This window comes from Rousettus aegyptiacus, unplaced genomic scaffold, assembly GCF_014176215.1.
Source record: "Rousettus aegyptiacus isolate mRouAeg1 unplaced genomic scaffold, mRouAeg1.p scaffold_m13_p_10, whole genome shotgun sequence".
Classification (NCBI taxonomy): Eukaryota; Metazoa; Chordata; class Mammalia; order Chiroptera; family Pteropodidae; genus Rousettus; species Rousettus aegyptiacus.
The window spans coordinates 54,031,625-54,047,800 of record NW_023416285.1 but is presented as its reverse complement, the minus strand read 5'-3'; the positions used below and the strand labels follow the sequence as shown (position 1 = coordinate 54,047,800).

The 16,176-nt window shown below is 34.3% G+C and overlaps 1 non-coding gene across 1 annotated transcript; it reads right to left on the bottom strand.

Moving 5' to 3' along the window:
• Positions 1-991: 991 nt before the first annotated feature.
• Positions 992-1,097, bottom strand: LOC118608811. Its single transcript, XR_004953190.1, has one exon. It is a non-coding gene; the product is annotated as a U6 spliceosomal RNA (small nuclear RNA).
• Positions 1,098-16,176: the final 15,079 nt, after the last annotated feature.

The following is a 16,176-nucleotide window of genomic DNA, read 5'->3' as shown; positions in this document are numbered from 1 at the left end:
AACCAGAGAGGCAGATTTTCTACATTCATATCCCTGATCTAAGGAGGATGGAGGAAAGCCTTACCTTAAACTATGTGAGCACCACAAATAAGATGTGATTCTTCACTTAGTCAGCGCTCTGTTTTCAAGGGAGAAAACAAAACCTGCTTAATCCAGACTACTGCTTGGAGAGTTCCTCAATCATGTGTTATTTAAGAATCAGGAGTCATTAGAAGCAGAAAAATAGAATGACTGATTTTTATGAAAAAGTTGGTATCTTTGTAAGCTTGCATTTCTTAGAAGAAAGTACATTTTTACTACTTCTGTAAATGTCATTTAGGAAAAAAGGATTAGCAAATAAATCCCTTAAACCTTGAAACTCATAGCCAGCCTTTAGTTTTCCGTTTCTGGTATTGAGTTTCTCATTCTGAAAGCCACGTATATATTTATAAGTCTTGATAGAATTATAAAAGATTAAGAGAAAGTCCTTCCTCCTATTTTCAAAACTCATCCATTCTAGGACTATTGTTTCGCCAGCCTCTCCTTTCTTTTCTATATGAGGTCAAGGACAAATGCTTTCTACCGTGATGCCTTTTTTTTAACATCCTTATAATTCCAGGGTGAGGTTCCTGCTTATTCAAAACCAAGGAAAGCAAGGGAAAAGACAACCCACAATGACCCAACCCTGTTGCAATTCAAAAGTAGAAAGATAGTCAGGTCAAGAGGGAAGACAGCATCTGCCTTCAGATGTACCTTAAGTCGAGAGTGTGGAGGATACAGAAAGCATTTCCCCTACAGAAACAAAGCCAATGAGTGTGCGCTCATCAGCTCAGGAGCCATGTAGTCAACATCTGCCATGATACCTATGTTTACAGCTGTAGCAATTATACCATATCAAAAAGGATTATTTCACTGTCACACTTCATTAAGAACCGGGCTTGTTATGAGAAAATTTAGGCTTAGACTATTGTTTCCAGTTTTACTGAAGTATAGTATTCATGCTGCATAATTGAAAAATAGGGAACACTTCACAATTTTGCATGTCGTCCTTGGCAGGAGCCATGTTAATCTTCCCTGTAAGGTTCCAATTTTAGTATATGTGCAGTGGAAGCAGGCACTAAGCTTTCAGGATTTTTATTTTGGGAGTTTACATTTTAAAATTATTATTTAGATATTATCTAGATCTGAAAAAATTACCAAATCTCAAATTAATAAACTAATATGCTTTTTGAGGAAAAAAATAGATTTTCAAATTATTTTAATTATTTCTTTATTCTGAACAGAGTTGATGCTATTCTTAAAATAGTGCATGCTGATTTAATTATTGTGTAATCACCATTTTTTTAGTTTCTGGCAATACTAGTTTCCTGTTTCAATGCTCTTTTTTTTTCAGATATTTCTCAGCTATTATCTTTGTATATTCTTCCAGATAAAACTTTGAATCATTTCATCAAATCCTCATCTTAGGAAAAGACCTCTAATTCATTTACCTCACCAAAATATATTCCAAATTTTCTTGAGTTAAATATAAATGTACAATCAAGCACTAGAAACAATTAGAAGAAAACAACTGATTACCTCTCTTCTCAAGGCAGCAAATGATTTTCTAGGCATAAAAAGCAAAGGAAGAAACACAGAATGAAAAGATTGATAGAGTCAGTCTTAGTATTCTTGGCCTCCTTCCCTTTTCCTGGAGTAGTTTTACTAGCTGAGTGCTCTTAAGCAAAATACTTATTGTTTTTATTCCTTTGTGCCTTCTCTATGTGGTTGAATAATAAAAGTAATAATGGTGAGTTTATGGAACATCAACTGTATGAACTACCAGGAAAACATTTAAAAACACACAGAAGGAGCATTGGGATGATAGAACACTTATGTAATCTTTAGAAGTAGTGTGACACAGTCATAAAAATTGAACTTCGAGTTGGACAAACCTGGTTTGTAATCCTGCCTCTGCCACTTTAGTATATCTGTGACTTAAGTATGGTGATAGCTGTTTAAGGGGTTATTTGAAAGTCAGAAATATAGTCATGTGCCACATAACACTGTTTCTGTAAATGACAGACCGCATGTGTAACAGTGGTCCCATAAGATTACAATGGAGCTAAAATGTAGCTGTCATAACGTCAGAGCAGATGCATTACTCACATGTGTATGGTGATGCTGGTGTAAACAAACCTACTGTGCTGCCAATCATATAAAAGCATAGCACACACAATTACAGTAGTAGGCTATACCATATAGGTTTGTGTAAGTACACGCTGTGATGTTCACACAACGAAATGACCTAACGATGCATTTCTCAGAATTTACTCTCATTGTTAAGTAGCGCATGACTATAGTAGAAGCTATAGTAGCAAAATTGTAGTATCATTGTCCAAAAAAGTAAACCAATCATCCTCATTCTAATCAATCCAAAAACCACCATTCATGCCCTCAACTCAATCTGCTCCTCCCAGACCAATCATCTGTTTCTGTCTAATATCTTCTCATAACAAGGTTATAGAATCACAATCTACTCCTAAAAACTCATAAATCAGTTGAAAAGGTAACTTACAAAAAAAAGAAATATTTACAATACATATGACAAAGTGTTAATGCCCTAGCATTAAATGAAATAAAAAGGGTGTAAAATATGTTTTTTATTCAGATTATTTATTAACTTATTTTCCCCCCTCTTTAATACCCCATCTCCCCCGCCCCTGCCCCAACTTCCACCCCTGATCTATGGATGTTGCCGATTCCCCTTAAGAACTGGATTTCTAAAGGCAGGGTATCTCCTCACACGGGCTCACAGCATGCCCCCGGGGCCTGGCCACCCCCCCTATGGTCCCCAGGCCCCCACCCCCAAGGTATGGTTCGTAGCTCCACCTGGCGTGTGAACCCAGGGCCTTCTGCTTGTAAAACAGATGTGCTAACCACTACACTATGGAGCCACCCCTTATTAATTTATTATTGACTATCGGTATTGTCTGAAGTTTCTGCAATGAATATTTATTACTATTTACAGATTGAAAACAAACATGAAGTTTCTTTTTCCTTCAAAAATATGATTATCTCATATATAAGTGATTTTTTCTTCTTTCTGTTTAATTGATTTTTCCAAACATTTGCAATAAATATATAAGAAAAGAGTAATAATTATGTTATTTCTAAAAAGATGTTGGTAATGAAATTGTTTATTTTTATAGCCTGAGTGCTAAGAAGCATATAGGGATAAAATGTAAGACACAAGCACAATAAAAATACTTAAGTGCACTGTAAAAAAAATAAGAAATCAACAAAAGAAAAGATATTATATCTGCAATATAGAAGGATATTCTGGGCCCACCTGGGTAAGCTTTGGTCCAGACTTAAGCAAATCCACCACTGCTACTAAAGTGAGCTGCTAATCAAATCTTATCTTTTACATAAGGGTAAATGACAGTAAAAAAAAAAAGGGGGGGAGGGAGGGGGAGTGGAATGGAGAGAGCAAGCCCAATTTATTCACAGTATCAAGTACTATTCAATGAACTATTTGACCACTTAAATAACATTAATTTGAGTGAGAAATTGAGCTAAAGGGCCAAGGAATAACTTACAAAAATTTACAGGCTATAGACAACCAGAATGTATAAATCACTTGACCTCTTGGACCAAATAAATAGTCTATTTATTAGTAAAATCAACATTTTTATGGTCTTTTTCAATTCTAATAGTCTATGTTATACATTGTTTCATAATAAGTGAATTTATATATATGCAGGAAATTCTTGTCTTCTAATTTCATTCTAGGAAATATTTGACCAAAGTAAAATTAATAGAGGTAAAAATGTTGATGACTAAATAGACCATAAAGACATAACAAAATAGCTACCAGATTATAACTTTAGCTGTGGTTCTTAAAGGGAAAATTTCTTAATGTGGCCCCCAAATACTGCATGGTGTTCTTTATGAGAAAAACTCTAAAGTATACAGCTAAGGCAACAATCCTTACTAATCCTTTTAATTTAGTTCTGAAGTGCCAAACCAACAGCATCATGTTGATAGAATCTTTGAACTTGGCCCCTTGGTTCCATCATAACAACATTCGAGCATTTTAACAATGTGTACATTAATAACTGTGGTCATGTAATTTCTCTAGGAGTTTGCCTACTGATCTTACTACTCACTGAAGTAGTTATGAAACTGTTGATGTGTGTAGTTATTTTTAAAAGCCCCAAGAGATTAATTATAATATTAGGGTGGGTGGATGCATATAATTGCGATTTTAACTCAGAGATCTCTATCTTGAAATTCTCTGACAATGAGACTTTGTCAGAGAGACTAATGCTTGTACACTTACTGGAGAGACTAATGTCTGGAGAAAAGAGGGTGTAGTCACCTCAAAAGAAGCAGGGTGTTGCTTTGGTTGAAAAGCCCTGAGGCAAATGCTGAAAACTGCTTCTTCTCTTTGACTTTCTTCTCTTTGTTTTTACCTTACTAAATGCTGTACAAACTAATTTATAATAAAATATAAAATTTTGAAAATCCCTGGGAATGAAATTGAGAAGTTAAGAGTTTTCTCATTTTCAGAAAGTGAAGAATCTCTTTTATATAGAGAAGAGGAAGTCATTTTTCAGTGAATTGGCAAATTGTTTCATTTTTACCTAGAAAAGACCTCTCAGAAGTTGGTCAATCTTCTGTACTCTTTTAGCTAAAATTTTCAATCGAAAGTATGATGTTTGATTTAGACATCTTTGTGTCATTGCTTCATTTCTCAGAAATCACCACGAAAACCCTCAAGTGAGGAGTCGTTGTTATCCCTAAGTTGAGCAAGTTTTAAAACTAGTAGCATGAAAATAAAATTTCTCAAGTGTGACTTAATGCTCTACTTAAAATAACAATTTAAACTATATAACTATTATGAGTGCTATATAACAAAGGGGAGACAGACAGAGAAACTGGCATTATAGACCAAGTTTTAAGCATTAAGCTGAATGTAATCAAGTTGCTTCTAGTCAAATCTATTTACATAAGACCCCAATAGGCATAAATACCCATTTGGCATGGTGTCATCCTCTGAATGATGAGTTCATGCTAAAGAATTCATCCAGGCTAGGATTCATCCAGACCACATTCTGTAAAAGTGACACAGTCTGTAAGGCCCCTCAACTGGGATTGTTGAACTTAAAAATAGTTATTTTACCAGCAAAAATGGGTTTATTCAGGAATAGTAGAAAATTGTAATTCGGGACATGCAAGCTATAGCAAAATAATTGGCAAGTCCGAAGAAGACAGAGAGAAACATTCTTTTGTAGAAGAAAGGGGAAGTTGAAAGAGGCTGTTATAAACAAACAGTTCATGGGAGGAAACTGGGAGTTTGAAGTGTAGTAGCTTTTCACTGGTTGGGCCTGTTGGAAATGCAAGGCATGTCTCTTTCCATTTGGGGCAACTGCCAATGAGTGGTAAGACTTGACAGCACCCCCTACAAGTCCCCCAATTTGTTTCGGGTCTCCTTTATTAATTGTCATATAAGTTAATACCCATCTCACTCCCTTCGTCTGTGAAGTCCAGCCCTTCCAAGGTTCTTCTCCACCCTGCAGACTAAATTAGCCTATCCCTTCTTCTTGTCCCCAAATACATTATAGGTTGTTCCATTATAAATCATAATTAATACATTCAATGTTTACCATATGCTAGATATTGCTCTAGGTTTTTAGATATGTTAACTCATTTACAAAGTAACTCTATGAGGAAAGTTCTATTATTATGCCCATTGCGCACATAAATTTTAAGTACTCCTTCAAGGGTCATGAACCCAGCAAATTAAATAACTGGTTTTGAATTTAGGCAACCTGGCTTAAGAGTGCTTAAAAGTCCATGTCCTTAACCACTATGCTAACTATTTCACTGGATTATCATAATGTCTTTACATGTCTAGATTCTTGTAATGTTGTGATTTATAATGAGAAATATATATTTGGTCTTCATCCCAGTTCCTAAAACCCTTGGAATTTCCTAGTGAAGAGAGCCATAAAGGTGTCTTTTGTTATGTTAATGTGACTTTGTAAAGCCCATAGGTCATTAAAAGGTGGAGGCTTGTTGCCAGATGAATCAACCTTGTGATTAGAGATTTGAACTCTTCCTGACCTCCAGAAAGGGGAGAATGGCTGGAGACTGAGTTCAATCACCAGTGGCCAATGATTTAATTAGTCATGCCTATTTAATGAAACCTCCATAAAAAAACCAAAAGGTTAGGCTTCAGAATTCTTCCATGTTGCTGAATCAGAAAGTTTCCATGTGGCCCCCATCTCCATGGGGACAGATACCAGTTTATTCAGAACCTCACCATATATATCTCTTCTGTCTGTTGATTCACATCCTTTAACAACCTTTGCAATAAATTGATAATCTAGTGAGTTAACAGGTTTCCTGAGTTCTGTGAGCTGCTCTAGCAAATTAGTATAACCCAAGAAGGGGTCGTGGGAACCCCTGATAGTCAGATAGCCAGATAGTCAGCGGCAGAAGTAACAGCCTAGACTTATGATTGGAATCGTTAAGTGGAGGTCAGTCTCTGCTAGGACTGAGCTCTTAACCTGTGGATTCTGATGCTATCTCTGGATAGATAAGTGTCAGAATTAAGTTGAACTGTAGGATATTCAGCTGGTGTCAGAGAATTGCTTGATAGTGCAGGGGGGTGGGGGGACTCACACATTGGAATTGGATGCAGAGTAATAGTCCTCCTTAAAAACTGACTGTTCACTCCTTGAGGGTAGAGGTTGTAATTTGTAATTTACTCATCTTCATATCCTCACTGCTGAGTACAGTATAAGAACTTAACAGTTTTTTGTTGGAATGAATTACAAACTCTTTAAATACTAGAATCTCTAACACTCATAGTATACAGTGCACGTTGAATGCTCTGAACACTAGGAATGATAAATAAGCAAAAATAAAAGGAGTGAATTTATCTCTTTATATAAGGGATAAATTTCTTTTTTTTTTTTTTGTATTTTATTATTGGTTTATTTTTAAGGAAAATTAGATCAAGGTGCTTTATTTTCTTACATGCTACTTTCACTGTCAGAATAGATTCTCCACTATTTCTGTTCCTTTGCATCACCAGCTCTCAATGCAAAATCAAGTGAATGTAGCTATTTAGTTGAGCCCAGGTCATGTTCCTGCTCCCTAGCTGAAAAGGATGATCAAATATAGTATATATGACCCATAAGTCTTCTTTCAAAGATGCATATGGTAGAGAAGTCCCCAAATATAGAAAAGGAGTTTGTACTCTGGGCAAAAGTACAACAAAAGGTAAATATTTACTTCAGACACTTATTGTGCTGTCTGGCAATTTGGGATTTCAAATCCCAAATAGAAGTCAATAAAATAGTTCCCGCCTCTAAAAAGATGTATGTGGAAGTATTTTATGAATTGGAAAGATCTCAGAAGTTGAAATTACTGATATTATTAAAACAATTTTAATATCAAGATTATATTAATAAATTCTTGAGTTCTTGAGATGTATCATTTTTATATAAATTTATGTTAAAATATTCATTTAATTCCAACATTACCTTAGTCTATTCAAAGATATGAGCCTACATAGCTCACCCCATACGTACGATTCCATTTTTAACTAACAGCTTTTGATGAAGATTGCTGATAGCAACTCCAAATTTCTAAAAATACAGTATATGTGGATGGATTTCTATGATTTCACCTTCACTATTGAAGCTATATTTCCTAATCTAGCAGAAGGATTACCTGTATTCATATAGAGTCACATCAAACAACTTAAGGGAAAAGGTAAAAAAAAAAAAAAATTAACATTAACATTGCTTGTTTTCTGTTGTAAATAGAGACTTTGAAATTTTAGATGTTTTATAAAAGAACACATGACCTTTCTACATTATGATGAAAATAACTGTGGATCTCTGAAGAGTATTTCTTCCTACATAGAATAACAAAGGAAATGCCTCACTTCCAGTGCTAAATTAGTAATTAAATTAGTAATTAGTAATCGTTCAATTAAATCAGTGAATCTAATGATTGATCTTCTGAAAGAAAGTTACCTTGCTTATTGTAACAGTGAAGCAGGCAGTGGGGCAGTGAACTAGGAAGTTTGTGACTTAGCCTGACCTAGAGGAATAGATGGAAATCAGAAGTGAAACTAAGTCTCACAAATCTTATTTCTTTGGGAAACAAATCATGAAGAACTGGTAACAACAAACAACCAGCAGGCAAATGTTAAGAAAAATAAGCAGGACCTTATAGTTTCAACACAATGAGATCTCAAAGGATTAGCTTGTCCATCTGTCTTTGAATTTCAAAATAATCATTTTTGCAATAGCAAAAGCATTTTGAAATGTAATATGTATAAAAATTCACATAAATAACCAGAAAAAATAAACATAATTGTCATGAAAATAAGAAGAAAAGCAGCATCACCTTCCATTTACAGAGTGAATACAAACCCATTTACTTTAATAACCAGTTTCCTTAGATGGTAATCTTTCAGAACCTATTCTCGATTCCTGTAATCAAAGAAATAAGTAAGCTAATCTTGTTTACTAATTAAAAGATGAAAGAAACTGATAACAGCTGGATTGTTGTCATCACCCTGAGTGATATAAGCTTTATTCATGCTATCCTTTCTCACCCTACCACCCCCACCCTACACACACACACTTCTCTTTAAACTTTTGAAGTACTGCATTCAGCAGCCAAAATTCTTTAGATTCCCTGAGATGCAAAGTTGGTATTTTTCCCCATGAGGAGCATTCACTACATTATCAATTAAGGAGCAACCGGCGATGTTAAAACACACTGAATGTAATTGACTATTCTACATGGAAGCATAATATCTTCTTAATATTCACATTCAACTTAAGAAAAAATTATTTCAGCCATTTCTTCTAATAGGCTCTGTATACTATACTGCCTTCTTTTTCTTTGGTAGTCACTCAGAAGATGCAAGACAGTAAGTACATAGAGCACAGGGAACGTGTAAGACAAATAATTTTGAGAGGCACTGAGCTCCGAAGATAACTCTTTTTCAAGGTCATTAATGATAATTAAAGAAAGATAAAATGATACCTTCAGTTGAGGTAATTTCTAATGATATGAATGCAATTTAAGCATCACATTATACTAATTAACAAGATACTTGCAAAAGAAATTCCACTGTGAAAAAAATCCTCATATATGTCAGTCATGTTGATAAGTGAGGTTTTGGGTGAACATGGTACATCATTGTCAGTGCTGAGCTGATTGAAAAGGGAAGGTTTTCGTGGTGAGACGCCCACTCGGAAGAATGCACAAAGGGCCGACATGAAAATGAAACAGCAGGCACCAACTTTATTGCGGGGAGCATGCTTCTATTGCAGGGAACTCGCTTCTGCTTCTGCTTCTCTTCTGCTTCCCAGGGGACCACATAGGCGCTCTCTCTCTCTCTCTCTCTCTCTCTCTCTCTCTCTCTCTCTCTCTCTCTCTCTCTCTCTATATATATATATATATATATATATATATATATCACAGTACAATAGTGGCATTCTGCCACACATGTGTGATACAATAAGCTGAATTATGTTCCCATACGTTAGGCACCGGTGCCCTATGACACTAATGTAATATTCTAAATCCAGAATCTTATTCCTGGCTGTGAGCCTGGATCACAGTTCCAGTCCTGGGACCAGCCAAGCCTGGAACTCACAATCATTTTCTTTTAAAATATATTTTCTATGTTTATGTTTACTAATACATATAAATATGTCCATAAGAGCTTTTTATAGCTTATCCTGTTATATTAAAATATAACTACTGTGGTATTTATTATCTTTTTCTAAGAACCTGGGATAGTCAGAATTCACTGTCCTCATCCTCAGATAACACTGACTTTTATAGTCTCTCTCAACTTACCCTAGACTCCATACTCCAGGTACTACCCCGTATTATAATTTTTAGACTATCGAGTGCACAAAATTGAATTAATCACATTCTCTTTTTCGTAGTTCTTTAGCAGCATCTGTGCAGTATCTGTTCAATGCCTTTTTCTCTCTTTCATAATCTTATTTTACTATTTTTTTTCATTCATCCACCATCTTCTCTCTCCTACACTTGTGTATTTAGTATATCCCTCTCTAGTTTGCCATTTATATGTTTATTTAGATACCTACATATCCTTAAAATAAATGTAGTATTGTTTTCTGGATATGTGCATGTAATGTCTTTGAAAGGTATTCTTTTATAAATCTCATATCGTTTCTTTTTTTCCAATTGCCATGATTTGATAAGATTCATCTAGCTATATATTAATCTAGAACATTTATTATGGGTCTATATTTTATTTTACTTCTTATTCCTCTCCTGATAGACATCTGGGCTTTCTCCATTCTAATTGCTACAAACAGTTGTATGAAAAATATTCTTAGCAACATGTGCAAGAGACCTATGATGTAATTGCTACATCCTATAGAAAATATAAGTATAGATGATTTACCAAGTACTTCCAAGCTGCTCTCGGCATGACTGAACTAGTTTACTTTCACTTAAGCTGGATGGAAGGTTTCTTATTTCTCAATGTCCTCATCACTACTTGATATTATTAGACTTTCTGATTGGGGTTTTAATTTGCACTTCTCTGAGTATTTGTAAGGGTAAATGAGTCTTCATTTTCATACTAGCCATTTGGATTTCCCTGTTTATTTGTGTATTCTTTTGTTTTGACAATAGAATGCAAACTTCATGGATGCTGTTATTTATTTGCATCTTCTTTCTTTCCTGATTAATTTTATCAGAAACTTGTCTAATCAATCTAATTGATCTTTTAAAAAAAGTTTTGGATTTTTATAGCAATGCTTAATACATAGAAATTCAATGTACATAAAATAAATCATGAATAAATACAAAATTGAGAAAGGAATGTTTTTTGCTATGTAACAAACAATTGCACAACTCAATAACATAATAAATGTTTATTTCTCACTCATGAGTGTGCAGACCAGTCTGCTGGAAGTTGTGGCTCTGCTGAGATCTACTGGGCTTAACTCCAGTCTGCAGTTTGGTTGAGGCCTACAATGAGAGAAAACTATCCTTTAGGTTGTTTTTTAAAAAAAAAAGGCTTAATAGGTTCCAAGTTTTAAATTGCCTTTCTTTAAAATATGGGAAAGAAAATGTACTGAATATTTATAATCCAGTAAGCCTAGTGAAAAACTTTGAAAGTTGACTTGTCAGATAAATTTCTTGAGTAAGGTTATATTCGATTATACTCTCGCCTTTACTATAACTTAATATCCCTTACTTATATTTTCTGACTTAAATAAAAGGAAGATAAGTTTCTCCAATATACTAATTTGTTTAATACAGAGATTGTCTTAATCTCTCAGAAATACAGAATCTACTGAAGGTTTGTTCCAAAAAACAAGTAAAGTGTGTTTTAGAAAATTGCATGATGTCATCAAACATGAGGGTATGTTGCTTTTCTGCCAGTATACATAATCATACATGTTAAAATTTTGAACAATTCCACATCCATTAATAAACAGATGCTATCCTGAGCCCTTCATTGGAGCCTCCCTGCCACCAAGGCGCACACCCAGTTTACTGATAATCTGCAGGTCGAGGGTACAACAGGGGCCTCTTGGAATCTGCTCCAGCCCTTTGGCTGATATCTGCTCTAATTGGTCAGTGCATCATGCTGTACTAGGTGTTATGAATTTTAATTAATTAATTAATTAATTTTATATTTTATTTTATTTTATTTTGTGTTAGTTTCCAGTACATACTACAATGGTTAGACATTTATATAATTTATGAAGTGATCCCCCCAATTACTCTCATACCCATGTGGCACTAAATATAGCCATTACAATAATATCAATATATTTCCTATGCTGTACTCTACATCCCCATGATCGTTTTGTAATTACTAATTGTACATCTTCATCCCTCTGATTATAGAAAATTGTGCATTTTCACATGTACAACTGATATTGTAAATAAACTTATGAGAGGTTTTTTAGCCTTCTTTCCTCCAATAAATATACACGTATACATATGCCATGGGTAGATTCTATGAAATCTCTGGGGTAAAGAAAGCAGTCCAATTCTGTCTGTCCCTGAAGCTATTTTTATTAAAGATGCTTCCAGCAGTTTCTGAGCAGAAATCAGTACAAAGCTTTGTTTCTTGTACTCTTCCCACGTTTGGTTACCTCTTGGTTTTATTCCTTTTCTTACTCAAACACTTCCTCCCACAGTGTTTACAAATAGGATCTTTTGTGTCGACCTTCTGAGGCCTTGTGTATCTTACAGTAACTTATTTCAGCCTTACATATGATTCATTGGCTAAAAATTGTAGCTTCAAAGTTCTCTTATTTCAACACTTTGTGCTCTTTCCATCTAGATATAAATATCATTTTTAATTGTGCAAAATTCTGTCAATATGTCTTAAGTTTCTTTCAGTTTTTTTTGTACTATGTTGTTCCTTCCTAATTCCTTCTGGAAATGTTAACTGACCTGCTGTTTCAACTACTACTTTGTTTTTCAAGTGTATTCACTCTGAAAAAAAAGTATCCACAAAAGAATAGTAAGGTATATCTGATACTATACTTACTCCATTATTTCATCTATTTCATCTTTCATATTCAATATCTCCAGTTGGTCCTTCATAACTGATTTTCTTGATTCACGTTTCCAATCTCCTGTTTCAGTCCTCTAAAGTGATTTATTACACGTTTTAAAAATTCTTGTTCGATATGTTCTATTTATTTGGCTTCCTCTTTTAAAGATTTCTCAGTTTGCTTACTTTTTTTTTCATAATATTTGCTTTTCTCCTACTTTGTTATTTTTTCTGTATCCCTCATGCACTAGAATAATATCTAAATGATTTAATAATCAGATAGTATAGACACCAACTTATTCTAAAAGAAGTTGAACATATTGCAATAAATATTTGCTCACTATAACTACCTGATATAGACTCAATGCTGAGTGGCCACATAACAGGAATCAGCTGCCTTTCCTAGTTATAAGTACCATCATATCTTAATTAACATTCACAGATTACAAAGTTTTTGTACCAAAAATCTCCTGCCCAGTGACCCGATTCTGACGTTGATTTGCTCTAAATTTATTGACAACATATTTTCTAAATCTTCTTCCTGCATCAATTAAAAAATATTTCAGCATTTTCTTAAGAGCAACAAGATTTTTAAGATCATAAATGTTTACAATGTTAAGAAAAAATGCTTTCCAGAAAAAGCCTGTAGTTATAAATATTCTGTTTATTATCCAGAAAGGGTATTCTTTTAATTTCCAAATTGGATGACCTGATATAATATCAAATTACAATCATGGATTACTTTACATGAGTTTTTTATTTATATTGAAATTTAACAAAACAGTGGTGAAGTTTATTTGATATGATAATACTGTTTGCTTTTTAAATATTTGGCTCTAATCCTCAAGTTTCAGAATATTTCTTCTTGGAGACTTGATTTCAATTAATCTGTCTTGCCACTAGATGGAGACTGATGACAGTTTGTAGTCTAGTGGAAAACAGCCTTTAAAGATAGCTGCTTAAATATAATGCATATGTATGGAGTCTTGTCTTAACCTATTTAAAAATTAAATACTCTAGTTTCAAAGGTGAATTAAGAATAAGTTCTTTCCTCACTAAATCACTGAATATGAATAAAACAAGCCTCCTCCTTAATGCCTTCTCTAAATCTCTCTAAACTTTTTTGGGAGGAAAAGGGAGAATCTTTCATCCTGCTGCACACAGCCTTGCAGCCTTGCTCTTTGACCCCTTGCTAGTAGTGCTAATGTTGCTTAAAGGTCACAGGATTAGCCCTGTACATCTTGCAGGTGGAAGTTATTCCCAGAAGTTTAGAGCCTGTTCCTACAATTTCAAAAAGAGTTTAAGCCACCCAATACCCTTTCTCTTTAAACTAGATAGAACAGACTGCAACTGAACCATATTCAATAGCACATCCATACAATGAAATATTTAAAAATAACATAATCAATTTAAAATAACATGGTCATATTTAATATTTAATGATATAGGAATAAATTCTGTAACTTTTTTACTGGACGATTTGTTTTTTTTTCTCTCACTGATTTATAACTTAATCATTATTTATATCAAAAACTGTTCTTAAAGGACTTCTATGTTTCCTAGAGAAAACAGTTAAGCACATGTAGATGATTCAACGTGGTTGTGTCATCAAGTGAAAGCTCACAATGCCCATGGTATGACAGCCAATAAGTCAAGTGACAAAGAGCTGGAGCAAGGAAAGTGACTTTATTGGAAAGCCAGCAAGCCAAGAAGATGGCAGGCTAACGTTCTAAAGAGCCATCTTTAGAAAGTACAAATTCAGGTTTCTTTTATGTCAGGGGAAAGTGGAAAATGGGAGGAGTTTGAGGACAGGAAGAGATTGATGACTGCAGACATCTGGATGGCAGCAAGCATCCAAGGGGGATTTGCTTTTGGTCAACAAACTGCAGTTGCTGTAGTCCTAGTCACAGGCTTTTATAAACCTTCTGATAAACAATCATACATTTGTACATACCTTCCTATATCTTTGTGGAGGTAGTTTCCAGCAAGTGGGTTGTTTCAGTAATTCCCAGGCTATAGGTTAGATTTCTTTAATGATTAGCATATCTATGTGTAAGGCTAAGGAAAAATTGCATGTTATGGGAACTGGACAGGTTTGAGAAAATGGAGTCAGAAAAACGGATTATTTTATTCTATTACAATTATAGGTAAAATTAAAAGTGATTTTTTTAAACACAGAGCACCAAAAAGATTTCTGCTTCTGTTAATTTCCCTCAAAAGCATTTGTTTTTAAGTACAATCCAGTTATCAACTAAAGAGTATTGTCCTTTAACATTCAAGCAAGTTTGGCCCAAACACATATAAATGGTAAGAATTCCGCGTTCCTCCTGGTTTCAATTTGGAGGAAAAAAAATGAGAGGGTGGTTTCAATTTTTTTCTGAAGAATAATTAATCCAGTGTTTTTCTGCTTGTTGACCCCATTCTTTACAAGAGAGGAAGGAAACACTACAGAAATTTCTTTCCCCTCTAATAAAAATGATACTACTTCCCCTTAGCCGTGTTAGATTAATTAACAAAAAGACCATTAGACTAGGGTAAATTTAAATGCCCTGTTGGCCTATGTAAGCAAATCAAAACCTAAGCCTGTAAACTCCTCAAAGTTAACCAAATTAAAACCTGAAGATGACCAATCTGCAAACAGCCAACTAGGATTTAAGCTATAGCTAATCAAATCATTTCCTTTCTTTACTTTAGCCTTTTCTCTCGTTAAAGACAAAACCACAGGCTCAAAATGACATCATTTGTGCTAAAACTAGATCCCAAAACTAGATTTAATACTTGACCTAACTGCAATTTCAACCTCTCCCCGAAGCATAATTTTAATCAGCCAGTCTAGAAGTTTCTGGTCAAATACCAGTAAGGTAATCTGTCACATAAGCCCTCTCTCCTATATAAAGAAAAAACCTGCATGATTAAAAATCCCTCCGCATTCTTTTCCCCTCAAAGAAAAGATCTTCTGAACCCCAAAGTAATGCTTTTACTTTCTTTCTTTTTTTTTTTTTTTTTTTTTTGTTTCTTTTAAAATAAGCAATAAGAAGAAAATTTCAGAGAGGCAACAATGCTAGAAAATACCCAGGGATTTAATAGGTAAGCACATGAAAAGGATAAAATAAAATTAGGATTGTTAAAAAAACAAAATTCAACTAAGTAAATTTAGAGATCTAATTGTCTTTATTAAGCAATTTATGAATCAGGCAGGGTACTATCTAGAAACTAGAAAGGCCATTCATCCACAAAGTGGATGATTTTTATAGGAAACAGGGCAAAGCAAGTAGTTATTAGTGGGGGGGGGGGGAAAAGATTTTTGAACCAGGACATCTCTTTTTTGGAGGGTGGGGAAGAAGTGAGAGTAGTGGGGAAAAGAGGGAAATTATTTTTATCATGCACATGACCAGTATGGTTACCATACTGGCGCTTGACAAGAAAATTCCAGACAGGTTAATCAAGATTATATTTCTGGGAGAGGCTGAAACTTCAATTAGATCAGGTATTAATTCTAGGTTTGATGTCATGGGCTTTTAGAATGATGCCATTTTGGGCCTGTGGTTTTCTGTTTAACATACTGATTTCTGCCTTATTTCTAGATAATAGACCAATGAGAACCCTTCTCTCTTTTG